At 45.4% G+C, this 20,149-nt stretch overlaps 1 pseudogene; it reads right to left on the reverse strand.

Moving 5' to 3' along the window:
* The window catches only part of LOC112068978 (slit homolog 2 protein-like), a 108,763-nt pseudogene extending 88,614 nt beyond the window's left edge, over window positions 1-20,149 (reverse strand).

The raw sequence follows: 20,149 nt of genomic DNA on the forward strand, positions 1-20,149 counted from the left end.
GAAGAGTGAGACAGAGAGTGTGTATAGAAGAGAGTGTGTGTATGATAATATAAAGCATGTGTACTCACAGAAGAGTGAGACAGAGAGTGTGTATAGAAGAGAGTGTGTGTATGATAATATAAAGTGTGTGTACTCACAGACGTGAAAGTGCAGGGTTCTTCTGAAACAGAAGTTCCGGAAGCTGCTGCAGTTGGTTCCTATTCAGGCGCCTGGCACAGAAAATGCATGTTTAGTACAGCAGATATGTACCGGTCAGGTATGCACTAGAAATCAGATCCGCACTTTGATGAACTAGATTATGGTACATTATTTCTGCACAATGCATGCCAACACTACACATAGACACTATTATTTATCAGTAGATTGCATTTCAGTTCACATAAATACAACCAAAATGTTTGTGTTACAGAAGTATGGGATATGAATAAGGGAAATATTATACTAGTCAAGGACAGAAGAAAATAACAGATTTATTTGTCCCCTATAGACGTATCAGTTATGTGAACACATCCAGCTTGTATCTCTAGGGGACTAAGAAAACAACGGTTACAAAATAACATTTGTAGAGACAGATGAGTGTGTTGCAGCCTTCAGGCAGCTTGGCTTGGCACTGCCTTCCCCTCCCCAGGATAACAAATGAAAGAGGCTGGCAGGCTTTATGCAAATACAACCATTAAGAAAATTAGGAACAGACTGTTACTAATTGCCATTTGAAACCACAGCTTTATACTGTCTCAATGCTCCATTGGAAACACATGGGAGTGAATGGTGGTGAATGGGAATGAATGGGAGAGGAGAGGCAGGTCGGGTCGTGCCTGTAGCATAGCGTAAACAGATGTGTGGGCCCAGAGCCATAGACAGATACACAGACTGGGTTGGAGATGGAGAATTATAATGGGCTTGACTGGGTTTCTAGCGGCTCTGTTCATACTGAACTGGACCCGCTAAGTTAGTGGGTTTGGAACTAAAAGGTGCTATCTAGAACGTTAAAGGGTTCTTTGGCTGTCCCCATAGTTGAACCCTTTGAAGAACCCTTTTGGGTTGCAGGTAGAACCCTTATGGGGTTCTACCCTTTTGCTTCTAGGTATAACCCTTCTGGGTTCCATGTAGAACCCTCTGTACAAAGGGTTCTACATGGAACCCAAAAGGGTTATACCTAGAAGCAAAAGGGGTTATACCTGGAACCAAAAATGGTTCTCCTATGGGGACAGCCGAAGAACCCTTTTGGAACCCTTTTATCTAAAAGTGTAGGTCGAGGTGGACCTACTAATAAGTTAGTGAGCTTTATACTAGTTTCAAAGGTGGGTAAATGCTGAGCACGGATGATGTTGTTAGACCCATTCACACCAAGCTTAATGTGTGTGGTAATGTTGGTTAATATTGGGGCTGTCTGGGTCTCTCCAAGATCTCCGTACCCTCACCTCTCACCACATGTTTAGTGACCAACTGAAGAGTGTCTCTGATGTGGTCCTCACACACACACACACTGAGTGGGGCTCTTTAATATCATTGTGGCTGTTCATGCAGTCACACGTTCCAGTGATGGGCCAGGGCTGTGGCTGAGCTTCCTGACGAAGGATGGGTTGGGTAAACCCAAACCTCAGCAAAACTTACCTGCTCCCAGGCCGCCACTCGCGATGGACAATGATGTTCAAATATAGCCAACCCCTAAACCTCATTGAGAGCAAATATGAACATGCAGACACATGCTGTAGCCTACTTACAGTCTCTCCAGCTCCTTCATGTCATCAAACGCTCCACGCTCTATCGCTCCAATCTGATTCTCCATCAACTGTCTACAGAGAGAAAGAGAGCGAGAGAAAGGGAGAAATATAGATAGTTTCGCATAGTGCTAGATTTCTCTGAAAGTACGTGGTACTGTATAACAGCAATTGTTTGAAAGTCACGCATTACGCACACGAAAAGCGTGACATCGTTGCTCCTTACGAGCTTCCCGCCTTCTGTTCAGAAACCTCACAAGCGGACAGGTTGCCATAGCAATGTAAGCTAAAGTGACAGTTTTTTCCCCCTGATCGTTTGACAGACTGTTTCTTCTAGTGATGAATGATTGTGCATCTTTGACAGATTGTAAGTAGGTAAATACATATGCTTGTTGATCACTGTAATATTTATATGTAGTTGTTTTCAGATTAATATGGAAATAATAAGACATTGTCGTGTATTCCACCATGTAATTTATGTCTGCTTTGTTGTCTGCTACTGTGTGCTAGCTTCTGTTGCTGTCTTTGCATGATAATGCTAGGCTTGCTATTCTAAATTATATGGCCTTTTCTGTTTATGTTGAAATGGAAGCAACCAGTAAATCAAGTTTTATATTGTATTATTTGACTTAAGGTTTATTTTTTCCTTTATTTATGTTTTATTCCCTATAGAACCACATTTATTCCACATATCTTCTCACATATCCCATGTGCACCTGTATGACACCAAGCCTCAACTGGGTTCCTGTGGCCATCCCTCTCTCTACCCAGCTGTCCCAGAACCTACTCATCCCCTAGAGGGGGCCTACCCACACTCCGTTTTAGTATGTGTTTAGTATGTGTTTCAGTCACTCAGTCACCTAAGGCTTTAGGCGTAGGGGGAACGAGGGTGCTGAAGGTTGGTGTTGGGAAATGGGTGGTAAGGCCCCTTGTTAAGTGTGTGTATAGGCTGGCTAGTTCCAGCACCCCTTTTGCCCAAGGCAATGGTGTGGTCCACACTCACTCACACACACAACCACACACATATAGGGCAGCGGTGTGGTCTGGGGCTGGCTGTGGAATCTTGGCACCGGGGGGCATCTCAGGGATCATAGCCAGGAAAGAGTTTCTGAAGGTAGGTTAGTGAGGCAGGCCACTGTGCCTTGAGGTCTGGTGTGGTCTTGTGGTTAGAGGGGGAGGTGTGGAGAGGTAGGGGCAGGGGAGAGAGGCATGGGTGAAGCAGGGAGAACTAGGGGAGGCATGGAGAACCAGGGGGAGTCAGGGGTGAGGAGGGGGGAGACTAAGGTGAGATCCAGGGCTGGGTGGTTCAAAGAACAGAGGGGGAGAAAGAGACCCACTGTAAAGCTGTCCTTGGGGCATGGGGACGTCAGAGCACTGTGTGAGTGTGTGTGTGTCCAAAGAGCTGCAGTGCCTGGCTAGGTGTTAGCACTGCAGGCTTTACACACACACACATGTGTACGCTGCCAAAGCTAATGCACTGGATGGTTTTGGAAGTGTTGCAATAACAGTTTAGGGAGAGACAAGCGTCCAGGTCTTAGAACCAACAGTAGTGTTCCTTCATTCAGAGAACCATTCTGTGTGTGTGTGTGTGTGTGTGTGTGTGCGTGCGTGCGTGCATGCGTGCGTGCGTGCGTGCGTGCGTGTGTGTGTGTGTGTGTGTNGTGTGTGTGTGTGTGTGTGTACGTGTCCTGTGAGGCCTCACGGCTCCACTCAGCAGTCTGTGTTTCCTCCCAATCGAATATAAATGCAAATGGCTGTTCCTGTTCCCACTCCATAAATATAAAGAGAAAAGTGTAGCTCACCTCCGCTCACTCTCTCCCCTCATGAATTTAGATGGAGGTAGAATAAGAGGAGAAAGTACTTCTGAATCTATGTAACTTTAAACTATGGTCAGGTCTTTCTTTCTCTGTCTCTGTCCATATCCCTCCCCCCCAATATTTCAAATACTTGAGGTGAGCTTGATTTAGCTTGGCCTTGTATGCGGAGTTTGAATGTATGGCACTCTCCTGTTAGTACCATTGTGCCAGACAACCCCGTTTACATTATTGTATTTGACACAGATCTGCTGTATTGTCAGCTTAGTAAACTCAACTCTGTCCAATGGAGTTGAGTTGCGATGAGTGTTGGTGGAGTGTACCACCAACTACATCGATTCGCTATCAATCGATTATTGTAAAAATGTCCATTCTTTAATGCTTTCCTTGTACCTATGTTTGTCTTGTGACACCGCAAGCCTTTCTTTGGGTGATGGAATCCGTCGTTCTTTTCATTAAAATAGATTTTTACATGACCTCTGCCAAGGGAGCTGTGAAGGAACATTTTATGTTTGTGCTTTTCTAATAACCAATTCGACTGGGTTCATGCAAGTAACTGATTGATCATGGCTGGGAGGAATCCTCACTATCAATATAAGCAATTTGGCAGTATGCCCAGAACATTGTTTTGAGAACTGAAAGGGATATCTCAGTTTCAAGGTCTCAGCTTGGAGAGAAGAAGCTTTGTGAGGTATTGGTCGGTCACGTGCATGAACCAAAGGTTAATGATGAATTAATTATGAATAATGAATAACGTAAATCATGCAAAAATAACTTGTCTGTGTAAGCATTATATAAGAGAACTAACGGGACTGCCCCGATAGAGCTCACTTCAGACCGGTACTTTATGGATCTAAGTTTGACTGTGACCTGTTGAGCTTGCTGACAATAAAGAGTGATTCATTTAATATTGACTTACAGTTTCCCTGTGTTGAATTTCCACCACAGAGCCTTTGCTTGTTAAGAGAGAAGGAGCAGCCCATCCTTGCATGGCAGATTTGTTCATTTTGTCAGGGACGCATAGAATGCACTTTTTTATCAAAAATGACAGATTCAAAATCCAACGGACAACTCTATAACAATCAGGACAAGCACAGGTACACAGTAAGCGTTAAAGAACGGATATTTATAAAAGTATTGAGTGACAGTGCACGCTTGAAGTCTTAACTTCCTACTCCATTGAAAAAATTCTATAAAAAATATGGATTTCAGCACCCAAAGAAAAGCCTGCAGCTACACAGGAGAAACATAGGTACAAGGAAAGCATTAAAGAATGGACATTTTTACAAGTATTCACTGTGTATGACTTGATGTTGTGGCAATACTACAATACCAGATTTCCATGGCAAAAAATAAAACACGAATTAGACTGAACTCTATTGTCCTCTAAAAACCTACTTTATGTAAAATTGTGGGTGCTATAGCTTGAAAAATAAACTAATGTGACTCTAGGTGACAACATAATGCTGATAATGGGTTCATCAGCTGTCCCCATAGGAGATCCCTTTGAAGAATCCCTTTTGGTTCCAGGTAGAACCCTTTTGGGTTCCATGTAGAACCATTTACACAGTTTTACCTGGAACCAAAACGGTTTCAAGCTGGAACCAAAAATGCTTCTCCTATGGGGACCGCCGCAGAACCCTTTTGGAACCCGTTTTTCTAAGAATGTACAGTAATGTATATATTCCTGCTCCTCCGAGTGATCCTCAATTTCCCCTCCAGACAGGAAGTCCTCAGGAGAGATTATCACGGCGGCAGGCCCAATCAGCATGCTTCACTTTCTCAGACTGTCTGTCTGTGTTTCTTGTTTTTCTTTTCTGACTTGTTTCTGTGAGTGAGTGAGTGCGTATGTTTTCTCAGTCCCCCAGCAGACACTGTCTTTGACTGTAAGGTTAAACCGGTCTTCCTGTCAGGACCCTCCCCTGGGGTCATACTCACACCATCTCTGGGGTCGCTGGGGGTTTATGAGGCTCAAAGGTCAGGCCACTGTTAGTCCGCTGAGTCAGAGAGGGCAGATATACGAGGGTTTCACCGCCACATGACCGCAACAGACAGACGTTGTTGTTGTCTGTGTGTCTCGTGTTGTGTGTGTGTGTGTTGGTATCTGGTGTGTGGTGTGTGTGTGTGTCTGTGTGTCGTGTGAGGTGTGTGTGTGTGTGTGTGTGTGTGTGTGTGTGCTGTGTGTGTGTGTGTGTGCTGTGTGTGTGTGTGTGGTGTGTGTGGGTGTCGTGTGTGTGATGTGTGAGCGCTGTGTACGTGCGGGTTGGTATAATATCTATCATTGTGAAAACCTAAAATCCACAAATGTATCAACAATGGATAGTTAAAACAAGGAACATTCTCCCGCGTGGGGACATTTTCCCACATCCTCCATGAGGACAAAGCGTATTTATCTTCAAAGGTTAGGTTTCAGGTTGCGGTTAGAATAAGGTAGGGATAGCGGTTAGTTTTAGGGTTTGGGAGTAGGATACGGTTGAGTAGTTATGGAAGGGTAGGAGTCTCGGCGCTGCGAGTTTAGAGTTAGGGTGTTAGGGAATATAGGATTTTTTGAATAGAAAAGTAAATTTTAGGCCCACAACCATAGAAGGAACATAACGTGTGAGTGGTGTGTGTGGTGTGTGTGTTGTGTGTGTGTGGTGAGTGTGTGTGTGGTGTGTGTGTGTGTGTGTTGAGATGTGTTGTGTGTGTGTGTGTGTGTGTGTTGGTGTGTAGTGTGTGTGTTGGTGTTGTGTGTGGTGTGGTGTTGTGTGTTATTCTATGGGACATTCAGAAAGTTATAGTATGCATCCAGCGAAAGCATGTAGTCTGCCTTAGTGCCCCTGTAAGGAACATGTTCCTTCTACCGCTGGTGACAAGCTGGCGACATGGAGGCATTTAACCTCTATACGGGGATGGCGGGGAGAGGAGGAGGAGGGAGGGAAAAGGGGAGGAGGGAGGGAGGAGGAGGGCAGGGAGGAGGAGGAGGGGGGGGAGGGAGCGGGGAGGAGAGGGAGGGAGGGAGGGAGGGAGGGAGGGAAAGGGGAAAGAGGAGGTTTGGTTAGGGTTAGTAGACAGTGGGGACGAGGCAGGTTGGGAGGAACAGCAGTGAGCGAGTGGAAAGGTGAAGAAAGGGGAAGAGATAAGCAGGGAGAGGGATATGAAGGGTAATGACGTGCTCTAAATAGTAGAGGCAGTGAGGTAGTGTCAGCATCTCAACGTTCTACAGTCAGTCTCCAGTTACAGTTTTAAGCATATTCGAGTCTAAAGCACTCCTCCTTACAGTGGAGCTGTTTTTAACACGCCTACACACACACCACACACACACCATTTAACACCTACACCAGGAATCACAAGATACTGTTTAACTACTGAGTGATTCAGCGGCTGCACTTGTACATGTATAACAGGTTAGGACCTATTATATCCCTGATTAGAAGCTAAGACAGTATGGGAGATGGACGGTAATGTGTGTGTGTGTGCATGTGCGTATTTGGTCATTGATGGTATAAAAGGGCCACTCTGAGACAGCAGAGAGAGTGTATAATGAGTTTATAAGAGGTCTAATGGACTGTAAGAGTTAGTTAGTGTAGAGTCGACATCATCATCCTAAAAACCCACTACAATATCATCAACACCACTAAACTGTGACATAAATAATCAAGGTGTCTACAGAAATACAAAATAGATGGACATTGTCATGACACTTCAGAATCATTAAAACAGTATTGCATTTATATAATTGTTAGTGGCATGGAATATCTGCCTGGCATGCACACTAAGTAAATGAACATAGTGTAGTAGATTACTACAGCACAACACTTTGACAGTGCCAAAATCACACGATACAGCCAAGAATGCAGCTCTATTCCGGCGATGCGTGAGGTCATGACATCAGCTCCTGCAAAGACACACACACGTAATTAATTATGTATCCGGTCTCTCCCTCTGGCCTGTTCAGCCCGTTGACTCACTAACACAGTAATCAGGTGGCACAGAAACAACTCTAGCTATTGATACCTGAGTCACGAGCCAACACACACACACACACACACACACACACCACACACACACACACACAACACACACACACACACACACACACACACACACACACACACAACACACACACACACACACACACACACACACACACCCACACACACATATATAAGCACACATAAGCATGGACACAAACACAATCATGCATTTGTATTTTATTTAACCTCTTTTTTCACAGGGAGTCCCATTCAGGCCAAGGCCTCTTTCTCAAGGGAGCCCTGCATATACATAATTTACTAATTTACATAGTTTACACATACAACATAATAAAAACAATCACATTCCTCAGCAAATATTGTAGGTCCTTAAAGATGCTCTCTGCTATCTTAAGCACAACAAATTTGTAACATATTGCACAAATTGGATTTGTAGTCTATCACACAAATTGCAAAATTCGTAACATATCACACAAAATGGATGACATAGTACACATTTGTATGACGTAGTACACAAAAAAACAGGACGAATTTTGGTTCGTGAGCGCAACTTTAAAACTATTGGCTGAAATTATACAAAGTTTGAGACTGCATCTTTAATCAACAACTTGAACTGCCCTCCGAGAGACACCTTCACCTCAAGTTGTAGGGATTTCTGTAGATCATTCCATACATGGGATGCAAAGAAACTGAAAGCAGCTATATATTTCATCTTCCTTTACAAATGGCACAATTTGCCCCAGGCAGTGCCAACACAGATGCAAATGTGCGTTAAGAATACCAGGCTTTGAAGACTGACACTGGTGTTTCTATAATCTTGTTCACACACTGCTCTTGCATTTACAATGTACATTTTACATGTCTCCGTTTGTAGCTTGAGGGGAAGAAGGAGAGAGAGAGGAGAAAGAGGGATGCCCTTTATGGAGCATATTGGAGTGGTGTAGAGACGGGTATAACAGCTTCCCCTTGATGCTTGGACAGCAGACTCCCTGCCCATCTTTCTAAAACATCTGAAATCCTACCTCTTCAAAGATGATCTTAAATAAGACATCTCCGTCTTATTCCCCCAAGCACTGATTTTGCTGATTACTTTGCTGAGGAGAAATGTACTTACTGCAACTGTGGTATGTGGTTGTCTCACCTACAGTAGCTATCTTAAGATGAATTCACTAACTGTAAGTTGCTCTGAATAAGAGCGTCTGCTAAATAAAAAAAATGTCAAAGTAAAATGTAAGAGAGCGCCAATAGTTATAATTCTATCAGAGCACCTCACTCAAATATCACCAGCTCATTTCAAATGGAATCCACGTCTCTCTTTCTCTACTCTCTCCACCTCCCTATCTCTGGGTCCACCATCAGAGACCGAGAGGATTAGCAGTAGCCACTAGCTGGTCCAGGGGATTTGGGACAGGACATGGGGCCAGCCAGGCCAGAAAGCTAAGTGCTGTGGATATGATGAAATCAGCCTTCCTGCTGTCGGCTGGCCATCACTCGGGATAGAGGAAAGGAGGGATGGAGAGATGGAGGTAGGGAGATAGAGAGAGGTGAAAAGGGGGATAGGAGGAGTTAGGGACAGAGTTAAAGATGGAGGGAGGTGGAGAGGGGTATAAAGGGGGAGGGATAGAAAGGTAGGAAGTGGCTGGTACCTGATAGGGCTGTAGATATAGAGTTGAGCAATCTATCTTCCATGTTGGCAGTAAATGCTCCAAGACAACAACATTCTAACCTGTATTCTAGAATGGGACTGTCTTAGAACTCTTAGTAGCAACCTTTAGCAACCCATTAAGACGCTAAATGTCAAACCCAGTTTGCTGCGTGCAAGCGTGTATTTGTGTGTGTGTGTTTGGCAACATGAGAGAACGGGTGGAGAGAAACAGATCGTCTCAGCAGTAGATAGCATCCTCCCACTGAGAAGACCTGCAGAGCACAAGGCACAGACTCAAGCACAGGCACACACCATTTTCGTCAGTCAGTAGGGCTAGTATATGTCTTCTTACTCAGGATTAAAACGGAACAGTGCATGGTTCACCCCTCCCCCACTCCTAAAACCAAAAAGCCTCACTTCACTGTTATGCCGAAAGCAGTGCAGTCTCCCTCTCTCCCTCTCGTCTAATGACCACTCGAGGGACTATAGCACAGTGCAGCGGGGCGGGAGAGAGAGTGGTCATTACAGACAGATGGTGTGTGTGTGTGTGTGTGTGTGTGTGTGTGTGTGTGTGTGTGTGTGTGTGTGTGTGTGTGTGTACACAGGTGCATCGACCGACCGGCCACGGGAAATAAATAATAGAGTGAGCTTCATTAGCCCGGAGTCTGATACACACACATGTGCTGTTCATTACAGGTATACACACACACTGTTGGGTTCCCAACGTCTCATCTACAGGGTGGCCTTCACTGATGGCCCACAAGGAATTGTGGGACGAAGCGAAAGAAGAGAGGAGAGAGAGAGAGGTTGAGGAAGCGGGCTAGTCATATAAACAAGCAGAACCTCTCCATTCTTCTCTCCTTCTGTTGTCAATTACCATAGGTTTGTATATGTACCCTGGTCACACACACAATGCAGTACATGAGAGACGATTGGCTCATAATTGTTAGAGGCCTGAACTGCTTCTCTGGAGCACAAGCACTTTGGGAAAGATGTATAAGCTGGGTCAGCCCAGACCTCCAGCAGTGGTAAGGTTAGATCTCCAAGGGCCTGACCCTACCTGAGGAAGCTTCATAACCCAGAGGAGAGCCTTCTCTCTGGGGTAACAACCCAAACCCAGGTCCCTGTCTAAGAGGGGCCTGGGTAGCTCAGGTCAACAGAGACCAGCTGTCTTTCACATCAGACGTGGGGAGACTCCTCAGCAAGGGGTAGGAAACACACACCTCTCACCACTTGAACTGAACCACGGAGACACACACACACAGATCTTTTGTACCGTTTGGTGATGCATGGAGACACACAAACACACCTCTAACCCTCTTTCCAGAAGCATGGGGACATACACACGTCTTTCACTCGTCTCGCAGAGGCCTGGAGAGGGAAATTGCCAGTGAAATTCTGAACGCTACATGCTTGGATGGAAGTCGATGGTGAGTTGAACCCTCAGTTGGGCTGAGCTGAAGAGAGAGGGTCATATGGAGTACATATGGACTCTGAACACAGCTACAGTTCAGTACAGTCACCGCACCACTGAGAATGGGAGTGAGGGTTGCATTTAGTTCCATTCAAGCTTGGCTCCTAGTGCCAACATACTTCCTGGAGAATCTTGTAGATTTATGACATCACTGACTAATCCTTCTTCATCTCATCCTTGCCCAGTGGCCACCTGTAAAGACTTCCTGGTTCAGTATACCTTTGGGGGAGCCCATTACATACACACCACCGGTCTCACACACACAGCAACGGTCTACGAATCTATAACTCAGAGGCAGCAGAGGAGAAGAAACAATGCTGAAAAACTCATTATGTTTATTCCTGCCATCTGTTGAGTTCCCTGGGCTAGGCTGAGCTGAGAGAGAGAGAAGGAAGGCAGGCTGCATTGGGAAAGACCAGGTTTGAATTTAGCAATATTATTATTACGTGAAATGGAATCCAGAGCGGGAGGGAGAAAAAGCAAACACTTGCCCGATGCTCACACAYAATGCATGCACACGCAAACACACGTGTTCATATGTACATATACGGTGCATATAACATTTTAATAGCTAAACACATGTGCACATAAATACACATATTCTGCTAACACACGCATGGTGCATATAAATACACACACACACAGACACACACACTTCTGTTTGGTGGAGAGCCAGAGAAGCAGTGTTTGTAGCTATAGAGTCATTTGTTGTGGACAGCTTTGGGCTGGCAGGGCAGAGGACACATACTGATGGAGGGAGAGCTCAGAGCTCCTCACTGTGGGAACAAGCTGGTCATTTCAGCAACAAGACCAGACTCTGCTTTGTTCAGTGAACACTGATCCTCATTACAAACAAATTAACCACTAACTGAGCAGAGACCCCCCAACCTTCAGTATCATGTCACGTCTTTCCTTCTACCTACCGACCGACCGACCGACCGACCGACCGACCGACCGACCGACCGACCGACCGACCGACCGACCGACCGACCGACCGACCGACCGACCGACCGGCCTGCCTGCCTGCCTGCCTGCCTGCCTGCCTGCCTGTCTGTCTGTCTGTCTGTCTGTCTGTCTGTCTGTCTGTCTGTCTGTCTGTCTGTCTGTCTGTCTGTCTGTCTGTCTGTCTGTCTGTCTGCCACAAAACTCAAAGAACTACAGTTCCATGGGTTGATTATATGTTTAACTCCGTTGATGAAATGTCCCTGTAAAATTCCATCAGGCCTTTCCAGGTACAGCATTACAGGCAGGTAGCTAGATGTCTAGTTGAGTGTGTGGCACACTGCCAGCATGACCAGATTCCACAGCATATGGAGGTGGCAGCCAGGAGAGTCACAGGCCAGGAGAGAGGGAACATGAGAAAAAAGAGAGGGATGAAGAGGACAGCGAGACATAGGGATACAGAGAGAGAGAAAGCTGTCCGATAGAGAGATCAGCAATATGCAGACAGAGAGAGAGTTCTCAAGGGAGTGGACAGGTCATCTTGGGATTGTTATTCACTACAATCTGTGTAGTGTGGCCTGCAGAGCTGAGAGACACTGACCTACATAGCACAATCCTAAAGAACATGCCTGTACCAACACTACCCAGTAAAGGAGAGAGAGAGAGAGGGGAGGGGGGAGAGAGAGAAAGAGAGAGAGAAACCAGACCACAGACCAGAATAACAGAGAAACGAGGCTGGAATGCTTCAATCTACAGGCAGAGGTCATGTTTCTCTCTCTCTCCCCGTTTTCCTTAAATGCTGCTTTCATTCTCTCTCTCTCTCTCTCTCTCTCTCTCTCTCTCTCTCCTCTCCTCTCTCTCTCTCTCTCTCTCTCTCTCCTCACTCTCTCTCCTCAGCGAGGGACAGGTGAAGGTCTTTGTGTGGTGTGTGTGTGTGTGTGTGTGTGTGTGGTGTGTGTGTGTGTGTGTGTGTGTGTGTGTGTGTGGTGTGTGTGTGTGTGTGTGTGTGTGTGTGTGTGTGTGTTGTGTGTGTGGTGTTGTGTGTGTGTGTGTGTGTTGTGTGTGTGGAGGTTAAGGTCTGAGTGTTTTCACCTCCCGTTATTTACAGTTCTAGTCTGTCTGGTCAGGCCTCAGGGTACTCAGTACCGATAAGGAGAAGTAACATATTCCCCAACACTGACACAAACACTCCCACAGACCATGCAATACGATGTGAAACACACACACACCACTGAATCCTGAATGTAATTTGCAAACCTCCCATTGACATCGATCTAGTTTAAGCAGCCAAGCCCGTATCAAGTTGACTACATCAGCAACAGATATCAGTTAGCCCAAACATCTGTCCTGAGAACCATCCTCCTTTAGACTTCACATACACAAAACACACAAACCTTCTTACCACAACCAACCTCGAGAACAGAATCCCACCACGATAAAGATAAAGGAGATAGGGAGAGAGGGAGATATGAGAGAGAGAGGGGTTGAAGGAAAGGAGAGATGAGCCGAGAAAATTGTCAAATTAAACGTTAAGTAACTAACACGTGATAGCATCTGCTATTGAGTGTCTGTGTTAGAGACTAGCAGACTGGGAAAACATCACACACACTCAAACACACACAGATTTTGCGTTATCACTAGAACCACGTTCACGTTTGAGGTCTTTCATGGTTTACTGCTGCATGGCAGGACACACACACTCACAAAGTCACACACACATATGGTGACAGGAGCTAAGGTTTTACTCATGGTTCATATGGCTGAGTTATTTGGAGCAGGGTACTATCGACAACAGAGAGTTGTGACTTTGGATTTCCACATGCTGAAAATGTGGCACTGCGTTAGTCCTCTGTTTGGATAAAACACAATCTACATATTTACTTGATCTATGAAGATCTTTTGAACACACAGCTCTGGTCCTGTATGACAGATGTCGACCAATGTGTTGGCTTTGATGGCACTGACTGATCTCTCTGTGTGTGTGTGTGGTGTGTGTGTGTGTGTGTGTGTGTGTGTGTGTGTGTGTGTGTTGTTGTGTGGTGGTGGTGTGTGTGTGTGTGTGTGTGGTGTGTGTGTGTGTGGTGGTGTGTGTGGTGTGTGTGTGTGTGTGTGTGTGTGTGTGTGTGTGTGTGTGTGCGTTTGCATGCGCACAAAGGATTTTCTCCTGCAGAGAAGACGCTGCACACAACATGCTGAATACTCTCCATAGAGATGGGATCATTACTGAACCATTGCACTGATGAACAATCTTTCCAACCTGACATTTCTGCACTTCAAGTCAAGAAGAGAAAAGAAGAGGTTTCTCAATGGTTCAGCACAGGAATTAAACAGGGGAACAAAACAACTCACAACTGCACTACATTTTGTTCGCCCTGTAATTTCAGCACAAACATTATCTGAACGGCCCCTCATTCCAACATTTAAGCATTCCTCTCTAGAAAGATTAGGACAGAAATGTGTCGTAAAAAATACAACCTGATTGAACAGTCTGCGCGCAAGAGAAGACCTGCTTTTGTCCCCTAAACCTCATTTATTCATTCATTAGCTTTTTTTGGCCATGGGGCTGGGAGGGTGGGATGTTATGTCTCTCTCTCTCTCTTTTGTCAGGAGTGGTAATCCCTTCATCGCTGATTAACACCTCTGTCCCTGCCAACCTCTCCCAACCTCATTCTATCCTTCATTCCCCCTCTCTCTCTCTCTCTCTCTCCTCTCTCTCCTCTCCCTCTCTCTCTCTCTCTCTCTCTCTCTCTCTCTCTCTCTCACACATCTCACATCTCTCTCTCTCACTCTCTCTCTCTGTTATCACTCTCTCTCTTACTCATCCACAATACATCCCTGTCTCCTCTCCCGCCCACATCTCCCCGGAACCTCTCTCTCTCCCTCCCCTCCCCATCCCCCGGAACGCCTCTCTCTCTCCCTCCCTCCCCACACTCTCCCCGCCGAACCCTCTCTCTCTCCCCTCCCATCTCCCCGGAACCCTCTCTCCTCCCCTCCCCCTCCCCCATATCCCCGGAACCCTCTCTCTCTCCCTCCCTCTCCCATCTCCCGGAACCCTCTCTCTCTCCCTCCTCCCATCTCCCCGGAACCCTCTCTCTCCTCTCCCTCCCATCTCCCGGAACCCCTCTCTCTCCCTCCTCCCCATCTCCCCGGAACCCACTCTCTCCTCCCCATCTCCCTGGAACCTCTCTCTCTCCCCTCCCATCTCCCGGAACCTTCTCTCTCCTCCCTCCCCATCTCCCCGGAACCCTCTCTCTATCCCCTCCCTCTTTCTCTCTCTCTTGTCAAGAGTAAATTATGGATCAGATGAGCAGAGAACTGTCACTTATACCGGCTGTGGGGTGGTGCCAAAAACACTGCAGGCATCCCCTGGCACACACAAACATGCATGAATGTGCACACACACACACTGGCACAGCCCTGGAAAAAACCTGGCCATCAAAGCCTCCAAGCTCCCCCACATGAATCTATCTATTCCATTCTTTATTATCTCACACAAGTACATACTCATATACACACATACAGTACCAGTCAAAAGTGTGGACACACCTACTCATTCAAGGGTTTTTCTTTATTTTTTACAATTTTCTACATTGTAGAATAATAGAGAAGACATCAAAACTATGAAATAACACATGGAATGACATAGTAACTAAAAAAGTGTTAAACAAATCAAAATATATTTTATATTTGAGATTCTTCAAAGTAGCAACCCTTTGCCTTGATGACAGCTTTGCAAACTCTTGGCATTCTCTCAACCAGCTTCATGAGGTATGCATTATAATTAACATGTGTGTCTAGTTAAAAGTTATTTATGGAATCATTTTTCTTTCCCTGTTAATGTGTTTGAGCCTATCAGTTGTGTTGTGACAATGTAGGGGTGGTATACAGAAGAGAGACCTATTTGGTAAAAATTACGGCAAGAACAGCTCAAATAAGCAAAGAAAAACGACAGTCCATCATTACTTTAAGACYTGAAGGTCAGTCAATCCGGAAAATGTCAAGAACTTTGAACGTTTCTTGAAGTGCAGTCGCAAAAACCATCAAGCGCTATGATGAAACTGGCTTTCATGAGGACCGCCACAGGAAAGGAAGACCCAGAGTTACCTCTGCTGCAGAGGATAAGTTCATTAGAGTTACCAGCCTCAGAAATTGCAGCTCAAATAAATGCTTCACAGAGTTCAAGTAACAGACATATCTCAACATCAACTGTTCAGAGGAGACTGCATGAATCAGAGCTTCATGGTTGAATTGCTGCAAATAAACCACTACTAAAGGACACCAATAAGAAGAAGAGACTTGCTTGGGCCAACAAACACGAGCAATGGACATTAGACTGGTGGAAATCTGTCCTTTGGTCTGATGAGTCCAAATTTGAGATCTTTGGTTACAACCGCCATGTCTTTGTGAGACGCAGAGTAGGTGAACGGATGATCTCCGCATGTGAAGTTCCRTCCGTGAAGCATGGAGGAGGAGGTGTGTTGGTGTGGGTGTGCTTTGCTGGTGACACTGTCTGTGATTTATTTAGAATTCAAGGCACACTTAACCAGCATGGTTACCACAGCATTCTGCAACGATACACCATCCCATCTTGTTTGCACTTAGTGGGAATATCACTTGTTTTTCAACAGGACAATGACCCAACACACCTCTAGGCTGTGTAGGGGATATTTGACCAAGAAGGAGAGTGAATGAGTGCTGCATCAGATGACCTGGCTACCACAATCACCCGACCTCAACCCAATTGAGATGGTTTGGTATGAGTTGGACCGTAGAGTGAAGGAAAAGCAGCACACAAGTGCTCAGCATATGTGGGAACTCCTTCAAGACTGTTGGAAAAGCATTCCAGGTGAAGCTGGTTGAGAGAATGCCAAGTGTGCAAAGCTGTCATCAAGGCAAAGGGTGGCTACTTTGAAGAATCTCAAATATATCCATTTGTTTAAGACTTTTTTGGTTACTACATTATTCCATATGTGTTATTTCATATTTTTGATGTCTTCACTATTATTCTACAATGTAGAAAATTGTAATAAAAAATGTAAACTATTGACTGGTACTGTACATGTACACACATACACCATCACATACATACATACATACATACAGACAGACAGACAGACAGACAGACAGACAGACAGACAGACAGACAGACAGACAGACAGACAGACAGACAGACAGACAGACAGACAGACAGAAGACAGTCAGACAGACTGTAGACAACGAATGCACATGGAGCCCAGGCTTGTCTGGGGTGAGTCCAACACCCTACTGTATCTCAGAGCAGGGCATTCTCTGGCATAAAGATAATCTTCTACTAACACTACCCTTCAGACACACACACACCAGCCAGAAATACACATCGTTTTTTCATTTATTTTTATTTAACTAGGCCCAACACAGGCTCCCGAGTGGCACAGCGGTCTAAGGCGCTGCATCTCAGTGCAAGAGGCGTCARTGCAGTCCCTGGTTCGATTCCAGGCTGTATCACATCCGGCCGTGATTGGGAGTCCCATAGGGTGGCGCATAATTGGCTCAGTGTCGTCCGGGTTTGGTCGGGGTAGTCCGTCATTGTAAATAAGAATTTGTTCTTAATTAACTGACTTGCCTAGTTAAATAAAAAAAATAAAAAATAGGCAAGTCAGTTAAGAACAAATTTGTATTTACAATGACGGCCTACCAAAAGGCAAAAGGCCTCCTGAGGGGGCTGGGATTAAAAATACAATATAGGACAAAGTACACATTGTAAATAAGAGAGACAACACTGCGATGAGTCTGACCCTGAGGTGGCTGGAGAGCTGTATTCTGCTGTAGAGAGGATGAACGAGGCCAGCCCAGTCATTCCAATCCCATTATCAGCTCATTGCCACTCCACACAGATAGTCCACAGTGTTATCAGAGCTGTCCAGCAGCCATAGCTGGATCAATAGATCCATTAGAGAGATAACACAGATAAGAAGAGATGGTAATAGAGAAATAGATGCAAGCTAGGGACGGCCATTTCTGAAACTTGTGGGATATGTGTGTTTATGCGTGTGTACCAAAATATGTCATGTTTAAATACCTGTTGAATTGCATCAGGCCTATACAAACCAATTCATGGCATAGTTTAAGTATGAGTGATGCAGAGAGGTTTGTTTGTGAGTTGGACTAAGGCTGAAGACATCCTAGCCACGGCAGGAGAAGGTGTGTGTGTAGCGTGGTGTGATTTTAACACGTGGAGCTGAGCTGAGATACAGTCTGTGGAGGCCAGAGGTCAGGGCTGATCCAAACCCACAGTGACAAGTGTAAATGGGAAACTGCAGTCTGTGTCAAGACCTCCCCCAAATCACACACACACACATACTTACGGTCCACCGACCAACACACATCGTTCACACACACTTTCCCCCCAAATCGCCCCAGCAGTCCAGGATTGGCCAATAAAGCTTGTCCAGACAGGCTGTGTCCCTCTAACCTCCTTCACACCTTCCCCTCTCTCCACCTGAAGTCAATGTAAAGGCCTGTACTCTGCCCCGGTAGTTGTCTACCCCAGTACCCCTCACCAATATTGCACTATTATCAGCCTTAGCGGTGTTTCCACACACACAGACCCAGCGGACCAGTGGGGGTTGACTTGTTCAATCATCTTGATGAATCACCCTATATACCAGCCCTGGATTACAGAGAGTTTATATTGTTAACTAACCAATTCATGGAGACCAATAACCTTCTACATGACATACACACACGCACCACACACGCGCGCGGGCATTGACAGAAAGCTTTAAACGCTTGGCTACCAAATAATAAAATCTGCACGGCATACGCACACACTGACAACTTAAAAGTCTAACCGCCAAAGAGTGAGTCTGCCAGACACAGAGACAGAAGCATTTAGAGAGGCACAGAAATCCATCCTATTTAGCAAGACGGTTTGAAGCATGAAATCACATTACAAATCCCAGGTATAACAGCTAGTATACATGACCTACACATGCATAAACTAACTGCAACACATAAAACACACTTCAGTTTAACTACGGTACACTCTCAGTGCATACGGCTGTTCATGTAAAAGGAAACCACAAAATCATCATGTTTCCCCCTACAAAATGTCCCAAGCGTGTGTCTGTGTGTGTGTGTTCTGTCTGTGAACACACAAGCAGCTCTGACACATGCATCCGCTACAAAAAGGTGTTCTTAGAAATGAAATATGGAGTTCATGAAATATGCAGTCAGCTCCCGCTACGCAAACGCTGCTTCTGACACAAGTGTTTCTCTCCTCTGCTCTCCTCTCTCTCTCTCCTCCATTCCCACAACATATTTTATTCATCTGAGCTATTCTAGAAGCTGAAACAGAACAATCTATTTCCCTCACCTCACCTCTCCTCTCCTCCTCCTCACCACTGATTTACCGATTAATATTTCAAAAGGAAATCCATAAAAGGAGAAATCTCTTTCCATTTCTCTCATCATCCCTCCACTTTCTCCTTCCTGGTACAAGACGTCTAGCAGATCTTCTCACAGGCAGGACACACTTAGGGAGCAGATTTGCTTAATTTTCTACATGATTAAACAATTTGTGGAAAGGGGGGTCTGCAAGAGGGAGGGAGGGCCGGTGCAGGAGAGGGAAAGAGAGGATCCAGTCTGCAGATAGTGAACTAACTATATCATCAGGAGAACACAGTGTCCTGAAACCAACAGAATGTAGGCTAACATTTACATCTCGTCTACAGGGAGTCAAATTAACAATGGATCATTTTAATAGAGAAGATTGAAAAAAAAAATATGCAAATATGTAGTGAAATTCAGCTTATACCATAAATACATATGCCATACCACCACATCAATTAGAAGTTTACTGATTTAATCATCTCACAGTAACATTTTGCCGCATAGAAAAGGGGAAATAGTGAAGATCAACAGTCAATTGTAGTAATTATATTAAACTAATTACTGGAGCATTTCCACATTTTGCGGTGAACATGTATACATGTATGTGTGAGCCTGTAGACACACACACACACAACAACGGCAGGTATGTAAATTATGGACACATGAACGGCATACATCTGCTCCGGCTCTTTCCAGTCTCTCATGCCTATTTATACCTGACTGGAATGCTATGCACGCGCACACACACACACACACACACACCACTCAGGGCTATTGTTCTCTCTCTGTTTCAGCAAAGTCATGTGCGCCACCACACACACAGAAACAGACACACAGAGACATAGAACCACAGACAGGCAGACAAATACACACATATAGTAAAGTGACAAACAGACAGACAGACAGACAAATACACACATATAGTAAAGAGACAAACAGACAGACGGACAGACGGGGACACACAAACACAGACAGGTATGGTATGGTACAGAAGTAAATACTTACAGTCTCTCTGTGTTGCGGGGTATATTCCGGGGCATAGTTTTGATGCCCAGACCATGGCAGTCAACTGTGGTGCCACTGCAGGTACACAGGGCAGGGCACGCGCTGACATAGCCTGTCACCAGGGCACAGAGAACCAGCACACACACCCAGTACCCAGGCAACCTCCCCACGCCTGCACCAGAACAAGCTCCTCTACCGGGCAT

Source organism: Salvelinus sp. IW2-2015, unplaced genomic scaffold (assembly GCF_002910315.2).
Source record: "Salvelinus sp. IW2-2015 unplaced genomic scaffold, ASM291031v2 Un_scaffold809, whole genome shotgun sequence".
Lineage (NCBI taxonomy): Eukaryota > Metazoa > Chordata > Actinopteri > Salmoniformes > Salmonidae > Salvelinus > Salvelinus sp. IW2-2015.